This window comes from Arachis hypogaea, chromosome 17 (genome assembly GCF_003086295.3).
Source record: "Arachis hypogaea cultivar Tifrunner chromosome 17, arahy.Tifrunner.gnm2.J5K5, whole genome shotgun sequence".
NCBI classification, from domain to species: domain Eukaryota; kingdom Viridiplantae; phylum Streptophyta; class Magnoliopsida; order Fabales; family Fabaceae; genus Arachis; species Arachis hypogaea.
The window spans coordinates 82,259,511-82,278,819 of NC_092052.1; the positions used below are offsets into that span (position 1 = coordinate 82,259,511).

A 19,309-nucleotide genomic window follows, 5' to 3' on the forward strand; every position below is an offset into this window, starting at 1 on the left:
GCAAAAGTGGAAGGAACGCGCAAAAATGAAGATTTGAAGAAACTAACAGCGACGCACGCGCATGGACGACACGGACGCGTGTCTCGCGCAAAACACAAGTGACACGTACGCATGACTGACGCGTACGTGTGACAAGGAAAATCTCTAAATGATGTGCACGCGTGAACTACGCGTACGCGTGACAGACGCCACGTGCAGAAAGTTGCAGAATTCGCCCCCAGCAATTTCTGGACCCTTTTTCGGCCCAAATCCAAGCCCAGAAACCCAGAATAGAGGCTAGAGAATGGAGGAATCAAAATCATGGATTCAACATTCATTCATTATTGAAAAGTTTTAGGTTTTAGATGTAGTTTTTAGGGAGAGAGGCTCTCTCCTCTCTCTTAGGTTTTAGGATTAGGATTTCTTCTTCTTCTCCATTCTAGGTTCAATATTCCTTTAATTTAGTTTCTCTTCTACTTTTATTTATTCTAGTATTTTGGTTTATCTATTTCTCTTGTTAATTACTTATGTTGCCAAATTGGTTTATGAACTCTTCATGTTATATTTGAATTTCTATTTAATGCAATTTTAGGTATTTCAGATTTATGATTGCTTTCTTTAATTCATGTTATTGATGCTTTCAATTTGATTTAGATTTCTCTCCTTTTGGCTTTGGTTGAGTAATTGGTGACACTTGAGTTATTAAACTCCTATGTTGATTGATATTTGAAGTTTGTTGGTTGATTTGGATCCCTCTAAAGCTAGTCTTTCCTTAGGAGTTGACTAGGACTTGAGGAATCCCATTGATTAGTACACTTGACTTTCCTTTATTTAGTAAGGGTTAACTAAGTGGGAGCAATAAATAATTCTCATCACAATTGATAAGGATAACTAGGATGGGTTTTCCAGTTTTCATTCTGGTGCACGAAATTGTGATCATCAACAATGGCGCCAAAGACTTGGAGCTCTCAAACGTGAATCACACTTTGTCACAATTCCGCACAACTAACCAGCAAGTGAACTGGGTCGTCCAAGTAATACCTTACGTGAGTAAGGGTCGATCCCACGGAGACTGTCGGCTTGAAGCAAGCTGTGGTCATCTTGTAAATCTCAGTCAGGCAGATTCAAATGGTTATGGAGAAGTGATAATTAAAAGATGAATAAAACATAGAATAAAGATAGAGATACTTATGTAATTCATTGTTAGAAATTTCAGATAAGCGTATGAAGATGCTTTGTTCCTTCTGAACCTCTGCTTTCCTATTGCCTTCTTCCAACCATTCATACTCCCTTCCATGGCAAGCTTTATGTTGGGCATCGCCGTTGTCAATGGCTACTTCCCGTCCTCTCAGTGAAAATGTTCCAAATGCGCTGTCACCGCACGGCTAATCATCTGTCGGTTCTCGATCATGTTGGAATAGGATCCATTGATCCTTTTGTGTCTGTCACACGCCCAACAATCGCGAGTTTGAAGCTCGTCACAGTCATCCCTTCCCAGATCCTACTCAGAATACCACAGACAAGGTTTAGACTTTTCGGATCTCAAGAATGACCGCCAATAATTCTAGCTTATACCACGAAGGTTCCAATCTTAGATGAGAAACCCAAGAGATACGCATTCAAGCCATTGCGAGTAGAACAGAGGTGGTTGTCAGGCACATGTTCATAGGTAAGAATGATGATGTGTGTCACGGATCATCATATTCATCAAGTTGAAGAACGAATGAATATCTTAGAGAAGAAGTAGGCGTGAATTGAATAGAAGAACAATAGTAATTGTATTAATTCAGAAAGAACAGCAGAGCTCCACACCTTAATCTATGGTGTGTAGAAACTCCATCATTGAAAATACATAAGAACAAGGTCTAGGCATGGCCGAATGGCCAGCCTCCCAAAGAGGGTTCAATCATAAAAACATGATTCAAAGATGAAAATACAATAGTAAAAGGCCCTATTTATATAGACTAGTAGCCTTGGGTTACAGAAATAGGTAATTAATGCAGAAAACTTCTTTTGGGCCCACTTGGTGTGTGCTTCGGCTGAGTATTGAAGCTTTCATGTGTAGAGACTTTTCTTGGAGTTAAACGCCAGCTTTTGTGCCAGTTCTGGCGTTTTGACGCCAGAATTCTTAAGCTGACGTGGAATGCCTGTTTGGGCCATCAAATCTCGTACAAAGTATAGACTATTATATATTGCTGGAAAGCCCAGGATGTCTACTTTCCAACCCAATAAAGAGCGCGCCAATGGGGCTTCTGTAGCTCCAGAAAAGCCACTTCGAGTGCAGGGAGGTCAGAATCCAACAGCATTTGCAGTCCTTTTTCAGCCTCTGAATCAGATTTTTGCTCAGGTCCCTCAATTTCAGCCAAAAAATACCTGAAATCACAGAAAAACACACAAACTCATAGTAAAGTCCAGGAATGTGATTTTTATTTAAAAACTAATAAAAACATAATAAAAGCTAACTAAAATATACTAAAAACATACTAAAAACAATGCCAAAAAGCGTATAAATTATCCGCTCATAAGAACACCAAACTTAAATTGTTGCTTGTCCCCAAGCAACTAAAAGTCAAATAGGATAAAAAGAAGAGAATATACAATGAATTCCAAAAACATCTATGAAGATCAGTCTTAATTAGATGAGCGAGGCTTTTAGCTTTTTGCTTCAGAATGATTGGCATCTATAGGAACTCAGAATTCAAATAGTGGTATTGATTCTCCTAGTTAAGTATGTTGATTCTTGAACACAGCTACTTTATGAGTCTTGGCCGTGACCCAAAGCATTTTGTTTTCCAATATTACCACCAGATACATAAATGCCACAGACACATAACTGGGTGAACCTTTTCAGATTGTGACTCAGCTTTGCTACAGTCCCCAATTAAAGGTGTCTAGAGCTCTTAAGCACACTCTTTTTACTTTTGGACCACGACTTTAACCGCTCAGTCTCAAGTTTTCACTTGACACCTTCACGCCACAAGCACATGGTTAAGGACAGCTTGGTTTAGCCGCTTAGGCCAGGATTTTATTCCTGTGGGCCCTCCTATCCATTGATGCTCAAAGCCTTGGATCCTTTTTGTTTTACCCTTGCCTTTTGTTTTTAAGGGCTATTGGCTTTTTTTGCTTGCTTTTTCTTTCTTTTTTTCAAGCTTTTCACTGCTTTTTCTTGCTTCAAGAATCAATTTTATGATTTTTCTGATCATCAAATAACATTTCTCCTTTTTCCATCATTCTTCAAGAGCCAACAATTTTAACATTCATGAATCAACAATATAAAAAATATGCAATGTTCAAGCATTCATTCTAAAAGACAAAAGTATTGCCACCACATCAGAATAATTAAACTGTTTTAAAATTTGAAATTCATGCACTTCTTTTCCTTTTCAATTAAAACACTCTTTATTTAAGAAAGGTGATGGATTCATTTTCATAGCTTTAAGGCATAGACACTTAGACACTAGTGATCATGTAATAAAGAAACAAACATAAATAGACATAAGGCATAATTTTCGAAAAGAATAGAAAATAAAGAACAAGGAAATTAAAGAACTGGTCCACCTTAGTGATGGCGGCTTGTTCTTCCTCTTGAAGATCTTATGGAGTGCTTGAGCTCCTCAATGTCTCTTCCTTGCCTTTGTTGCTCCTCTCTCATAACTCTTTGGTCTTCTCTAATTTCATGGAGGAGGATAGAATGCTCTTGGTGCTCCACCCTTAGTTGTCCCATATTGGAACTCAATTCTGCTAGGGAGGTGTTGATTTGCTCCCAATAGTTTTGTGGAGGAAAATGCATCCCTTGAGGCATCTCAGGGATTTCATGATGAGGATTTTCCTCATGCTCTTGTCCATGAGTGGGATCTCTTGTTTGCTCCATCCTTTTCTTGGTGATGTGCTTGTCCTCATCAATGAGGATGTCTTCCTCTATGTCAATTCCAGCCGAATTGCAAAGGTGACAGATGAGATGAGGGAAGGCTAACCTTGCCAAAGTAGAGGACTTGTCCGCCACCTTGTAAAGTTCTTGGGATATAACCTCATGAACTTCTACTTCCTCTCTAATCATGATGCTATGGATCATGATATCCCGGTCTATAGTAACTTCAGACCGGTTGCTAGTGGGAATGATTGAGCGTTGGATGAACTCCAACCATCCCCTAGCCACGGGTTTGAGGTCATGCCTTCTTAGTTGAACCGGCTTCCCTCTTGAATCTCTCTTCCATTGAGCGCCCTCTTCACAAATGCCTATGAGGATTTGGTCCAACCTTTGTTCAAAGTTGACCCTTCTAGTGTAGGGGTGTGCATCTCCTTGCATGATGGGCAAGTTGAATGCCAACCTTACATTTTCCGGACTGAAATCTAAGCATTTCCCCCGAACCATTGTAAGCCAATTCTTAGGGTCCGGGTTCACACTTTGATCATGGTTCTTGGTGATCCATGCATTGGCATAGAACTCTTGAACCATTAAGATTCCGACTTGTTGAATGGGGTTGGTGAGAACTTCCCAACCTCTTCTTCGAATCTCATGTCGGATCTCCAGATATTCATCCTTTTTGAGTTTGAAAGGGACCTCGGGGATCACCTTCTTCTTGGCGACGACTTCATAGAAGTGGTCTTGATGCACCCTTGAGATGAATCTCTCCATCTCCCATGACTCGGAAGTGGAAGCTTTTGCCTTCCCTTTCCTCTTTCTAGAGGTTTCTCCGGCCTTTAGTGCCATAAATGGTTATGGAAAAACAAAAAGCAATGCTTTTACCACACCAAACTTAGAAGGTTTGCGCGTCCTCGAGCAAAAGAAGAAAGAAAAGAGTAGAAGAAGAAGTAAATGGAGGAGATGGAGAAGTGGGAGTGATTCGTCCAAGCGAGGAGAAGTAGTGTTGAAGATGTATGAAAATGAGGGAGTGAAGATGGGTTTATATAGGAGTGGAGGGGGGGTATGGTTCAGCCATGTATGGGTAGGTTTGGGAGGGAAAGTAATTTGAATTTGAATGGTGAGGTAGGTGGGGTTTATGATGGATGGATGTGGATTGGTGAATGGATTATGGAGAAGAGGGTAGGATTCGATAGGTGAGGGGTTTTTGGGGAAGAGGTATTGAGGTGATTGGTGAATGGATGAAGAAGAGAGAGAGAGGTGGGATAGTTGGGGATCCTGTGGGGTCTACAGATCCTGAGGTGTCAAGGATTTTTCATCACTGCACCAAGTGGCATGCAAAATGCCCTTTTCTGCCAATCCTGGCATTAAACGCCAGGTTGTTGCCCATTTCTGGCATTTAACGCCAGCTTCTTGCCCTTTTCTGGCGTTAAACGCCAACTTTGTTCCCCTTTCTGGCGTTAAACGCCCAGAATGGTGCCAGACTGGGCGTTTAACGCCCATTCTGCTGCCCTTACTGGCGTTTAAACGCCAGTAGCTTTCTCCTCCAGGGTGTGCTATTTTTCATTCTATTTTTCAGTTTGTTTTCGCTTTTTCAATTGTTTTTGTAACTTCACATGATCATCAACCTACAGAAAACATAAAATAATAATAGAAATTTAATATAGATAAGTAAAATTGGGTTGCCTCCCAACAAGTGCTTCTTTAATGTCAGTAGCTTGACAGTGGGCTCTCATGGAGCCTCACAGATACTCAGAGCTTGATGATGGCCTCTCATCACCAAACTTAGAGTTTGGTTACGGCCTCTCAACACCAAACTTAGAGTTTGGTTGTCGCCTCCGAACACCAAACTTAGGGTTTGAATGTGGGGGCTTTGTTTGACTTTGTATTGAGAGAAGGTTTTCATGCTTCCTCTCCATGGTTACAGAGAGAGATCCTTGAGCCTTAAATACAAGGGAGTCCTCATTCACTTGAAGGACCAATTCTCCTCTGTCAACATCAATCACAGCTTTTGCTGTGGCTAGGAAGGGTCTGCCAAGGATGATGGATTCATCCATACACTTCCCAGTCTCTAAGATTATGAAATCAGCAGGGATGTAATGGTCTTCAACCTTTACCAAGACATCCTCTACAAGTCCATAAGCTTGTTTCCTTGAATTGTCTGCCATCTCTAATGAGATTCTTACAGCTTGCACCTCAAAAATTCCTAGTTTCTTCATTACAAAGAGAGGCATGAGGTTTATGCTTGACCCTAGGTCACACAGAGCCTTTTCAAAGGTCATGGTGCCTATGGTGCAAGGTATTAAGAACTTTCCAGGATCTTGTCTCTTTTGGGGTAATCTCTGCCTAGTCAAGTCATCCAGTTCTTTGGTGAGCAAGGGAGGTTCATCCTCCCAAGTATCATTACCAAATAACTTGGCATTTAGTTTCATGATTGCTCCAAGGTACTTAGCAACTTGCTCTTCAGTAACATCTTCATCCTCTTCAGAGGAAGAATACTCATCAGAGCTCATGAATGGCAGAAGTAAATTCAGTGTGAGCCTTAGATTCCCATGGTTCCTCATGAGGGAACTCCTTGGAGGCCAGTAGACGTCTAGTGAGATCTTCCTTAGTGGAGATCACTGCCTCTTCATCCTCTCCAGATTCGGCCGTGTGGGTCATGGTGATGGCCTTGCACTCTCCTTTTGGATTCTCTTCTATATTGCTTGGAAGAGCACTAGGAAGGAGTTCAGTAACTTTCTTGCTCAGCTGACCTACTTGTGCCTCTAAATTTTTAATGGAGGACCTTGTTTCGGTCATGAAACTTTGAGTGGTTTTAATTAGATCAGAAACTACAGTTGCGAATTCAGAGTGGCTCTACTTAGAATTCTCTGTCTGTTGCTGAGAAAATGATGGAAAAGGTTTGCTATTGCTAAACCTGTTTCTTCCACCATTATTGTTATTGAAGCCTTGTTGAGGCCTCTGTTGGTCTTTCCATGAGAGATTTGGATGATTTCTCCATGAAGAATTATAAGTGTTTCCATAAGGTTCTCCCATGTAATTCACCTTTTCCATTGCTGGGTTCTCAGGATCATAAGCTTCTTCTTTAGATGAAGCTTCCTTAGTACTGCCTGGTGCAGCTTTCATTCCAGACATACTTTGAGAAATCATATTGACTTGCTAAGTCAATATTTTATTCTGAGCCAGTATGGCATTCAGAGTATCAATCTCAAGAACTCCTTTCTTCTGATTTGTCCCATTATTCACAGGGTTCCTTTCAAAAGTGTACATGAATTGGTTATTTGCAACCATCTCAATGAGTTCCTGAGCTTCTGCAGGCGTCTTCTTCAGATGAAGAGATCCTCCAGCAGAGCTGTCCAATGACATCTTGGACAGTTCAGACAGACCATCATAGAAGATACCTATGATGCTCTATTCTGAAAGCATGTCAGAAGGGCACCTTCTGATTAATTGCTGATATCTTTCCCAAGCTTCATAGAGGGATTCACCTTCCTTCTGTTTGAAGTTTTGGACTTCCACTCTAAGCTTACTCAATTTTTGAGGTGGAAAGAACTTTGCCAAGAAGGCATTGACTAGCTTTTTCCAAGAGTTCAGGCTTTCTTTAGGTTGTGAATCCAACCATGTTCTAGCTCTGTCTCTTACAGCAAAAGGAAAGAGCATAAGCTTGTAGACCTCGAGATCAACCCCATTGGTCTTGACAGTGTCACAGATTTGCAGGAATTCAGCTAAGAACTGATGAGGATCTTCCATTAGAAGTCCATGAAACTTGCAATTCTGTTGCATCAGAGAAACTAATTGAGGCTTAAGCTCAAAGTTGTTTGCTCCAATGGCAGGGATTGAGATGCTTCTCCCATAGAAGTCAGGAGTAGGTGCAGTAAAGTCACCAAACACCTTCCTTGCATTGTTGACAGTGTTGTTGTTTTCGGCTGCCATGTCTTTTTCTTGTTTGAAAAGTTCTGTTAGGTCCTCTATAGAGAGTTGTACTTTAGCTTCTCTTAGCTTTCTCTTCAAGGTCCTTTCAAGTTTAGGATCAGCCTCAACAAGAATGCTTTTGTCCTTGCTCTTGCTCATATTGAAAGAGAGAAGAAGAAAATATGGAATCCTCTATGTCACAGTATAGAGATTCCTTGAGGTGTCAGAGGAAAAGAAGAATAGAAGGAGGAGGTAGAGAAGAGAGAATTCGAACTTGTCAAGGGAGATAGAGTTCGAATTGCTCATTGAGGAGGGGTGTTAGTCCTTAAATAGAAGGGTGTGAAAAGAGGGGAAGAATTTTTGAAAATAAATTAAAAAGATTTTGAAAAAAATTAAAAGAAATTTGAAAATTTGATTGATGATTTTCGAAAACTAAGATTGGGAAAGAAATAAAGTGATTTTTGAAAAATATTTTGAAATTATAAATCAAAAAGATATGATTGAGACTTAATTTTGAAAAAGATGTGATTGAAAAGATATGATTGAGAAGATATGATTGAGAATCAAATTTAAAAGAAGAAAGTTTTAACATTAAAGTTGATTACGTGACTAACAAGAAATTAGAAGATATGATTCTAAAATTAAAACTTTTGATCCTTTCTTAATAGGCAAGTAATAACTTGAAAATTTTGAATTAAATTACTAATTGTAGCAAGGATTTTCGAAAATAATAATAAAATAAAAAAAATGGAAAGAAATTGATTTTGAAAGGATATGATTGAAAAGATATGATTTGAAAAAGATTTGATTTTGAAAACTTATGAAAACATGAAAAAATATGAATTAAAAACAAAATCTTCCCTCTTATGTCATCCTGGCGTTAAACGCCCAGAATGGTATCCATTCTGGCGTTAAACGCCCAGAATGGTATCCATTCTGGCGTTTAACGCCCAAAATGCTACCCTTTTGGGCGTTTAATGCCCAGCCAGGTACCCTGGCTGGCGTTTAAACGCCAGTTTTCCTTCTTCACTGGGCGTTTTAAACGCCCAGCTTTTTCTGTGTAATTCCTCTGCTACATGTTCTGAATCTTCAATTCTCTGTATTATTGACTTGAAAAGACATAATTTTGAAAATTTTTTTGGACTTTTAATGATGAGGAACAATCAAAATGCAATTAAACATGGAAAACTAAGATCAAATACATAATGCATGCAAGGCATCAAACTTAAAAGTTTGTATACTGAGGACTATAACAATTTGAAAAATGCATGTGAGAAACAACTAAACACACAAAACAAGAAAATTTAAAGATCAGAGCAAGGAAATCATCAAGAATATCTTGAAGATCAATGACGAGCATAATGCATGTAATTTTTGAAAATTAGAAGAATAAAGACATGCAATTGACACCAAACTTAAAATTAGACACTAGACTCAAACAAGAAACATAGAATATTTTTTATTTTTATGGTTTTATAAAATTTTTTTGTGATTTTTCGAAAATTGAGTGGAAAAGAAAATAAAGGGATTCAAAATTTTTAATAAGAATTCCAGGAATCATTGCAATGCTAGTCTAAGACTCCAGTCCAGGAATTAGACATGGCTTACTAGCCAGCCAAGCTTTCAAAGAAAGCTCCGGTCCAAAACACTAGACATGGCCAATGGCCAGCCAAGCTTTAGCAGATCATTGCTCACAACAGCAAAATTGATAGAAATTAACAAGCTCTTGTGATGATAAGTTGAAACCTCGGTCCAAAAGATTAGACATGGCTTCACAGCCAGCCAGACTTCAACGGATCATCATGAAACTCTAGAATTCATTCTTAAAAACTCTGAAGAACAAAATAGAAATTTTTTTGTATTTTTGAAAAAAAAAATTATTTCGAAAATAAAAAGTAAAAAGCTTAAAAATAAAATAAAATTACCTAATCTAAGCAACAAGATGAGCCGTCAATTGTCCAAACTCGAACAATCCCCGGCAACGGCGCCAAAAACTTGGTGCACAAAATTGTGATCATCAACAATGGCGCCAAAGACTTGGAGCTCTCAAACGTGAATCACACTTTGTCACAATTTCGCACAACTAACCAGCAAGTGCACTGGGTCGTCCAAGTAATACCTTACGTGATTAAGGGTCGATCCCACGGAGACTGTCGGCTTGAAGCAAGCTATGGTCATCTTGTAAATCTCAGTCTGGCGGATTCAAATGGTTATGGAGAAGTGATAATTAAAAGATGAATAAAACATAGAATAAAGATAGAGATACTTATGTAATTCATTGGTAGGAATTTCAGATAAGCGTATGAAGATGCTTTGTTCCTTCTGAACCTCTGCTTTCCTATTGCCTTCTTCAAACCATTCATACTCCCTTCCATGGCAAGCTTTATGTTGGGCATCACCGTTGTCAATGGCTACTTCCCGTCCTCTCAGTGAAAATGTTCCAAATGCGCTGTCACCGCACGACTAATCATCCTTCGGTTCTCGATCATGTTAGAATAGGATCCATTGATCCTTTTGCGTCTGTCAAACGCCCAACAATTGCGAGTTTGAAGCTCGTCACAGTCATCCCTTCCCAGATCCTACTCGGAATACCACAGACAAGGTTTAGACTTTCCGGATCTCAAGAATGACCGCCAATAATTCTAGCTTATACCACGAAGGTTCCAATCTTAGATTAGAAACCCAAGAGATACGCATTCAAGCCATTGCTAGTAGAACAGAGGTGGTTGTCAGGCACAAGTTCATAGGTGAGAATGATGATGAGTGTCACAGATCATCATATTCATCAAGTTGAAGAACGAATGAATATCTTAGAGAAGAAGTAGGCGTGAATTGAATAGAAGAACAATAGTAATTGTATTAATTCATGAAGAACAGCAGAGCTCCACACCTTAATCTATGGTGTGTAGAAACTCCACCGTTGAAAATACATAAGAACAAGGTCTAGGCATGGCCGAATGGCTAGCCTCCCAAAGAGGGTTCAATCATAAAAACATGATTCAAAGATGAAAATACAATAGTAAAAGGCCCTATTTATAGAGACTAGTAGCCTAGGGTTACAGAAATAGGTAATTAATGCAGAAATCTTCTTCCGGGCCCACTTGGTTTGTGCTTGGGCTGAGCATTGAAGCTTTCACGTGTAGAGACTTTTCTTGGAGTTAAACTCCAGCTTTTGTGCCAGTTTGGGCGTTTAACTCCAGCTTTTGTGCCAGTTCTGGCGTTTTGACGCCAAAATTCTTAAGCTGACTTGGAATGCCTGTTTGGGCCATCAAATCTCGGGCAAAGTATGGACTATTATATATTTCTAGAAAGCCCAGGATGTCTAGTTTTCAACTCAATTGAGAGCGTGCCAATTAAGCTTCTGTAGCTCCAGAAAATCCACTTCGAGTGCTGAGAGGTCAGAATCCAACAGCATCTGCAGTCCTTTTTCAGCCTCTGAATCAGATTTTTGCTCAGGTCCCTCAATTTCAGCCAGAAAATACCTGAAATCACAGAAAAACACACAAAATCATAGTAAAGTCTAGGAATGTGATTTTTATTTAAAAACTAATAAAAACATAATAAAAACTAACTAAAATATACTAAAAACATACTAAAAACAATGCCAACAAGCGTATAAATTATCCGCTCATCACATACCTTGCCAAGAATTTTCTTATTTTTATTAATTTAATTTCTTGCAATTTACTTTTCTTGTTCCTTATTTCAAAAATCCAAGAAGATACTTTTCTGTAACTAATAATAAATACACATCCCTACAATTCCTTGAGAGACGACCCGAGGTTTAAATACTTCGGTTACAAATTTTATTGGGTTTGCTTTAGTGACAAACAAGTTTTTGTACGAAAGGATTCTTTGTTGGTTTAGAACTATACTTACAACGGGAATTTATTTGTGAATTTCTTTACCGACAGAAAATTCGTTCGTCAGAGAGTGCCCTGTTTCTATTTTCTATTTTAAAAAACAACAAGGGGCACACCACGCGTGGGCGTGGCCGACGCGCACACGTCGTGTGCTATATTAGGACTCCTAGTACAAAAACCAGAGAGTTGCGCTGGAGTGGTGCTGCCTTTGTGTGAAGAGCACAATTTAGCCCCACGCGTATGCGTTGATGACACGTACGCGTCACCTATATTATCTGCGTTCCACGCGTACGCGTGGGCGATGCTTAAGTGTTGCTTCTCCCTCCTGCTCCCCATGCGCACGCATAGACGAAGCGCGCGCATCGCCTTTGCGCCCTGTGTCTCCCCTATTTTTTGTTCCTTTCTTCTTCTTTCTTCTTCTCTCTTCTTCTTTTCTTACTTTCTTCTTCTCACTCTCTCCAAAATTTCACTTCTCATTTTTCTTATCTTTTATTTTCTTTTTTATGTTGTATTTTAATTTTGCTTATTTTTATTCATCGCATTTTAATTTTGTTTTTATACTTTGTTCTTATTTTCTTTTCTTAGTTTCTTATTTTAACATTGGTGTTGAACTTTCCTACTCAATTGTTGAAAATTTCTTGGATTCTTTTGGTGCTTCTTAACTTGTTTGATATTGTTAGGTGATGAAATATTTTTTTAGGTCAATGCTTAATCTTTGATGACTCTTGCATCCTTTGTGCATTGATATGAACTCATATTATCTTTCATGACCCACTCTTTCCTATTTGAACTTGACGCTTCTGAGTGTTCTCATTATGCCATTTACTTGTGCTTTGACTTTACTCTTGCATCAAGTGTTAGTCGATATGCCTTAGCTTACATTGCTTTCCCACTTACATATTGTAGCTACCATGTAGTTGAGAATCTCATTCTTCTTTGGCATTGGCCCCACCTATTATTTGCTTTGTTGTCTTTGTTGTGGGTTTAATTTTCGTCTTTTTCTCTCATTTTAGGCTGGCCACCAAGAGGGAAAGAAGAAGCTTCTAAATAGGGTGCTAAATAAGTCTCTCCACACAATCTTTCGAAGAAACTCATCAGTTGTAGCAACCCATCCACCTTGCTCATCTTTGCATGCACCGAGGACGGTGCAATCTTTAAGTGTGGGGAGGTCGAGGACTGACTTCCATGAGTAACAATTTCTTCTTCCAATACCAATTTTCAATTTTCTTTGTTAGTTAGTTGCTGCATTTGCATGATAGGTTGCATAATAGTTAGAATTTGTAGATATTTTGCCATCTATTTCTTTCTTGCTAGGACTACTTGGTTAGAGTAATGATTTTCTTTCTAAGAAACTATTTTAGGGCATTTCACTAATTTGAATAAAAATCTTTTTGTTGAACTTGCTTGAAGAATGTATTTTGGAACATAGTTTTAGAGCTAGAATACACAACTTTGTGAGATTTTGAGCCTAATTGATTGGTTGCATCTTATCAACCAATATATTTTGTTTCGGTGTGTGTCGTTCTCTCTAAGATTGTGATCTTTGTCTTGCTTAATTCTATATTTCCATTTTTGGTGTATGCATGCATATATATGATTGAGGCCTTTATTTCACAAAGCTCACATACCCATATGGCCTTACCCTTTCATCATCCCTTGCAAACTAATGTTGAGCCTATTCTACCCTATTTGTTCTTTATTTTAGCACATCACTAACTCTAAGCGGAAAAATAATGAATGTCCCTAATATGAATCTTTTGTTAGCTTAGACTAGTGAGAAGAGTGTGTATGATTTAAGTGTGGGGAAATTAGGTGGAGAACATTTGGTTTGGGAATTGGGTATGTTATACTTTTTTATGAAAAATGTGAAAAAGAGTTGGGCGCATGTTCATACATTCAATATCTTAAGCATATGCATTGATCTATCATATATATAGTACCCACCACAAGAATAAAAGAAAAAGAAAAATAAATAGAAGAAAAAAATGAGAAAAATAAAAAGAAAAAATAATAAAATAAAAAAGAAAAAGAAAAAGAAAAAGAAAAAGAAAAAGAAAATAAGAAAGCAATAAAAAGGGGACAAAAATGCCCCAAAGTAAGTGGTGATACCAATTCATATGTATTGTATTTAAATTGGGATGCATGGACATGTGGCAAAAGATAGTCAATGGGTAGTTAGGTTTTATATTTTAATTACATGGATTGTCTTAGGTTAGGTGGGAAGTTTAGGTTAATCAAGGATTCAAAGTTTAGTCTACTTGACCAAATACAATCCTACCTTCACGCTAACCCCATTACAACCTTGGAAATACCTCTTGATATGTGTACTCATGCATTAAACATATGTTGATTGTTAGAAAAAGAGCAAGCCTTAGAAAGCATGATTAGACGAGAATTGAGTGGATCGACCCTATACACTTGAGCGGCTAGAGCGGATACACATACGGTGAGGGTTCGACGCTCAATTCCTTGTTCCCGGCTTTCATGAGCTTTCTTCTTGCAAGTCTATTTGTACTTCATTTTGAGATTTGAATTAGTGGAATTCATGAGTTATCATACTATCTTGGCCCTACTTGCTTATATATGTTCTTGTAGATTGATTTACTTTTAACCAAGTAGGTAGAAACATTTAGTTGCATTCATATAGATAGGTTGCATTGCATGTTGCATTTAATAAATCCTACCATCCCTCTTCATCCTTTTATTACTTATCTTGAGCTTAGCATGAGGACATGCTATTATTTAAGTGTGGGGAGGTTGATCAACCCCATTTTGAGGGTTTATCTTATGCTCAATTCAGTGGATTTTATCAACTTATTCCTCACTTATTCATACAATTTGCATGGTTTTAAGATTCCTTCCAAATATTGTGCTATGAAAGAAAACATGCTTCCAAGGCCTTTAAATCACTAATTTTTAATGCTCTCTTATTACCATTCAATGATATGATATGTTAAGTGATTTCAGAGATTATAGGGTTGGAATGGCTTAGATGATGGAAGGGAAGCATGCAAAAGTGGAAAGAACACAAGAAAATGGAGATTTGAGAAGCTGATGCCGACGTGCACGTGATCGCACCATACTCCAAGCGACGCATACGCGTGACCACTGCATCTTTAAGGCGACGCGTATGCGTGGCTGACGCGTACGCGTGATGAACGGCACGTGCTTCACTTAGGCGAAATCGCTGGGGGCGATTTCTGAGCTGATTCCTGGCCCAGTTTCGAGCCCAATATGCAGATAAGAGGCTAGGAGTGAATGAGGATGGGGAGAGGACCATTCATACACACTTTAGTTTAGATGTAGAATTATAGATAGAGAGGCTCCGTCATCTTTATAGATTAGGGTTCTTAGTTTTATTTTCCTTTTAGATCTAGATCTATTTCTTCCTTTGCTTTAATTTCCCTTTTGATTTTACTTGTTCTAGCATTTTACTTCTTTTGTTAATTCCTTTATTTTGTCAATTTTAGTTTATGAACCCTTTTGTTGATTTCCATTACCTTTTTATGCAATTTATGATTTCCATGTCTTTTTATATTTGCTTTAGTTTCCTATTGTTGATTTCTTGATTTTGATAGTTATAGCTTTTATTATTTCTTGCAATCTACCATGCTTTATGTTTATTCCCATTAGGTGTTTGATGAAATGTTTCTTTTAGTCTTGAGTTAGATTTTTCTCCTCTTGGCTTGGGTTGAGTAATTGGAGACTCTTGAGTTATCAAATTCTTTTGTTGATTGATAATTAGAAGTTTCTAGTTGACTTGAATGCCACTAAAGCTAGTCTTTCACTATGATTTGACTAGGACTTGTGGGCAAGAGTCAATTCTATCCACTTGACCTTCATAGTTAGAGGTTAACTAAGTGGGAGCAATGGACAATTCTTGTCACAATTGATGACGATAATGAGGATAGAACTTCTAGTTTTCATCCATTGCCAAGAGCTTTCTTAGTTGTTAGATTATCTCTTTTGCAATTTACATTTCTTGTTTCTTATTTCAAAAACCTCAAAATATACTTTCATAGCCAATAATTGAGCACTTCATTATAATTCAAAGGGAGAAGGACCCAGGATTAATACTCTCGATTATTTTCATTGGGGTTGAACTAGTGACAACCATATTAAATTTTGATGTGAGGATTCATTGTTGGTTTAAAACTATACTTGCAATGTAAGAATTCTTTGAGAAATTCTATACTGACAAAATATCACACATCAACCACCCGGTTGGAACAATGATGATCAACCTGAAGACTGGTGTAGAAACAAGACTTAGGATCCCGGCATACAAGAGGATCAACTTTGGGAGCTCAAAGCATGTGAAGAACTTCATCAAGGCTTGGTGAATTTACTTGCAAATGTTGGAGCTTATTGGAAGTCCAAGCCTTGGTGGAAGTTTTAAGATGAGTTCAAGCACATGCCACCATGACAAGGAGCTCACCAAATGTCCAACTTAAGGACTTTAACTAAAAGTGCTAGGTGGGGGACACCCCACCATGGTAAATTCTTCCTATTTTATCTTTTATTTATAGCGGTAATAAGTTGAACTTTCATTTTTAGTTAAGTTTATTTGGTTTAAGTTGTGGTTTCACCTATTTAATAATGTTTGGTATTAATTTGATAGCTTGTTGGTTCATAAAATAAAAGACCAACCCACGCATGCGCATAGCTGACGCGCACGCGTGACATCTTCGAAAATGCATCATGCCAAAACGGGGCTGGAACGGCACGTAAGCATGGCTAAACATGAAGTTGTGCTGAAATCATGCGAAATAGGTGCCAGGCGCACAATCCAACCCACGCATGTGCGTCGCTGACGTGTACGCGTCATTTGCATTTTTGCCTCCCACGCCTGAGCGTGGACGACGCGCACGCGTCGTATCTTCACGCTACCATCTCTGGTACATGAAACAGAGACTTACGCGGGAACGGTGTGAGTGTTTTGCAAGGAGCACAACACATACCCATGCGTACGTGTGACTGACGCGTAGGCGTCACCTCCTTATTCTGCAACCCACGCGTGCGCATGAGCGATGCCTATGTGTCGCTTCTTCTTTTACTTTCTTCATCCTTCTTCTCTCCTTTCTTCTTCTTTTTTTCTACCTTTATTCTTCTTCATTCCTTTCCCTTTTCATCTTTATTCTCCCTTATTTGTTGCATTGGCATACTTTCACTCATTACATTTAACTTTTTGCTTGTTTTTATTTTCTTTTCTAAGTTTGCTATTTCTCCATTGGTGTTGAATTTTCTTACTCAACTGTTGAATAATTCTTGCATTATTTTGGTACTTAGTGACTTGTTTTACATTGTTGGGTGATATTCTTTATAGGTGAATGCTAATCTTCTATAACACTTGTATTCCCGGTGCATTGATATAAACTTAGATTGTCTTTCATGACCCACTCTCTCTCCCTTATTGTTGCAATTCTTGCACCACTAATATGCCCTTTGCCTATATTGTTTTCTCACTTGCATGTTGTAGCTACCATGTAGTTGAGAACCTCATTATTATTTGGCACTAGCCCACCCATATTTTATATATTTTCATATCTGTATTTGTGGATTATTCTTATTCCTTTTTCTCTTCTTTCAGGATGGCCACCAAGAAGGGAAATGGAAAATTTTTAAATGGGACGAACAACAAGCCCTTCCACACAATCCTTTGAAGAAGCTCATCAGTTGTAACAACCCACCTTGGAGGAGCCCAATACTTCGGAGCCCACTTCGAGTTATGGCACGGAATAGCATCCAGAGGTGGACATGGAGGCGCCCCCTATCACACTATTCTTAGGCCATTGAGAGTGGCAATTTTGAACCCGTCCACTTGCATATCTTTGCATGCACCGAGGACAGAGCAATCTTTAAGTGTGGGGAGGTCGACACCGACTTCCGTGGGTAACTACTTCCTTTTTCAACACCAATTCTTACTCTTCTTTGTCAGTTAGTTGTTGCATTACATAATAGATTGCATGTGTAGTTAATTGCTTACATTTAAGTACTACTTGGCTGAAGTGATAATTTCTTTTCCAAGAAAATTTTTTAGAGCACTTCACTAATTTGAATTAAATTTTTTGCTAAACTTGCTCGAAGAAATTTATTTTGGAACATGGTTTTGTGCTCGAACACACAAAACCAGTGAGATTTTGAACCTATTTGATTGATTGCATCTTATCAACCAATATATTTTGTTTTGGTGTGTATTGTTCTCTCTAAAATTGTGATCTTTGTCTTTCTTGATTCTATATTTCCATTGTTTGATACATGCATGCACTTATGTGATTGAGGCCTTTGTTTCACTGAGCTTACATACCCATATGGCCTCATCCTTTTCATCATCCTTTGCAAATCAATGTTGAGCCTATTTTACCCCATTTATTCTTTATATTAGCACATCACTAACTCTAAGGGGAAAACAATACATGTCGCTAATTTGAATCCTTGGTTAGCTTAGACTAGTGAGAGTGCTCATGAATTAAGTGTGGGGAAATTGGATTTGGAAACGTTTGGTTTGGGAATTGAGTATGTTATGCTTTTTTGTGAAAATGTGAAAAGAATGTTGAGGACATGTTCATGCATTCAATACCTTAATCACATGCATTGAGAAAAACAAAAGAAAAGAAGAAAAAAAGAGAAAAAGAAAAGAAAAAGAGCAAATAATCAAAGAGGACAAAATGCCCCAAAGTAAATGGCAATAACAATGCATATGAGTTGTATTCAAATTTGGGATGCATGAATATGTGGCAAAACATAGTTAATAGGTAGTTAGATTTTGTCTTAAGTTAGGTGGGGAGTTTAGGTTAATCATGGATTCAGATTTTAGCCCACTTAACCAAATACATTCCTACCTTGACCTTAATCCCATTACAACCCTTAAAAGACCTCTTGATATGTGCATCCGTCCATTAAATTCTTGTTGGTTTGTGGAAGAAGAGCAAGCCTTGGAAAGCAAGATTAGTAGAGAAATGAGAGAATCGACCCTCAAACACTAGAGTGATTAGAGTGTATACACTTCCGATGAGGGTTCGATACTCGATTCTTTGTTTCTGGCTTTCCCGATCTTTCTTCTTGCAAGTCTATTTGTACTTCATTTTTTGATCTGAATTAGTAGAATCCATTTCATATTTGTTCTTGAAAGATTTGTTTACTTTTAACCAAGTAGGTAAAAGCATTTTGCATTTAGTCGCTGGTTCATGAATTGTAAATCACACTTTTCACAACTCGTACCACTAACCAGCAAGTGCATTGGGTCGTCCAAGTAATACCTTACGTGAGTAAGGGTGATTGTTGGCTTGAAGCAATCTATGGTTACCTTGTAAATCTTAGTCAGGAGATTAATTATGATTATCAGTTTGAATTGCGAAAAATAAATGAACATGAAATAAATACTTGTTATGCAGTAATAGAGAATATGTTGGAGTTTTGGAGATGCTTTGTCTTCTGAATCTCTGCTTTCCCCCTGTCTCCTTCTTCACGCACGCAAGGTTCCTCCTATGGCAAGCTGTGTGTTGATGCATCACCGTTGTCAATGGCTACCATCCGTCCTCTCAGTGAAAATGGTCCAAGTGCGCTGTCACCGCACGGCTAATCATCTGTCGGTTCTCACTCATGCTGGAATAGGATTCATTGATCCTTTTGCGTCTATCACTACGCCCAACCCTTGTGAGTTTGAAGCTCGTCACAGTCATTCAATCCCTGA

The 19,309-nt window shown here is 38.4% G+C and overlaps 1 non-coding gene across 1 annotated transcript; it reads left to right on the forward strand.

Moving 5' to 3' along the window:
* Positions 1-7,261: 7,261 nt before the first annotated feature.
* On the forward strand, positions 7,262-7,369 carry LOC112767810 (small nucleolar RNA R71). The gene has a single exon (XR_003185250.1). It is a non-coding gene; the product is annotated as a small nucleolar RNA R71 (small nucleolar RNA).
* Positions 7,370-19,309: the final 11,940 nt, after the last annotated feature.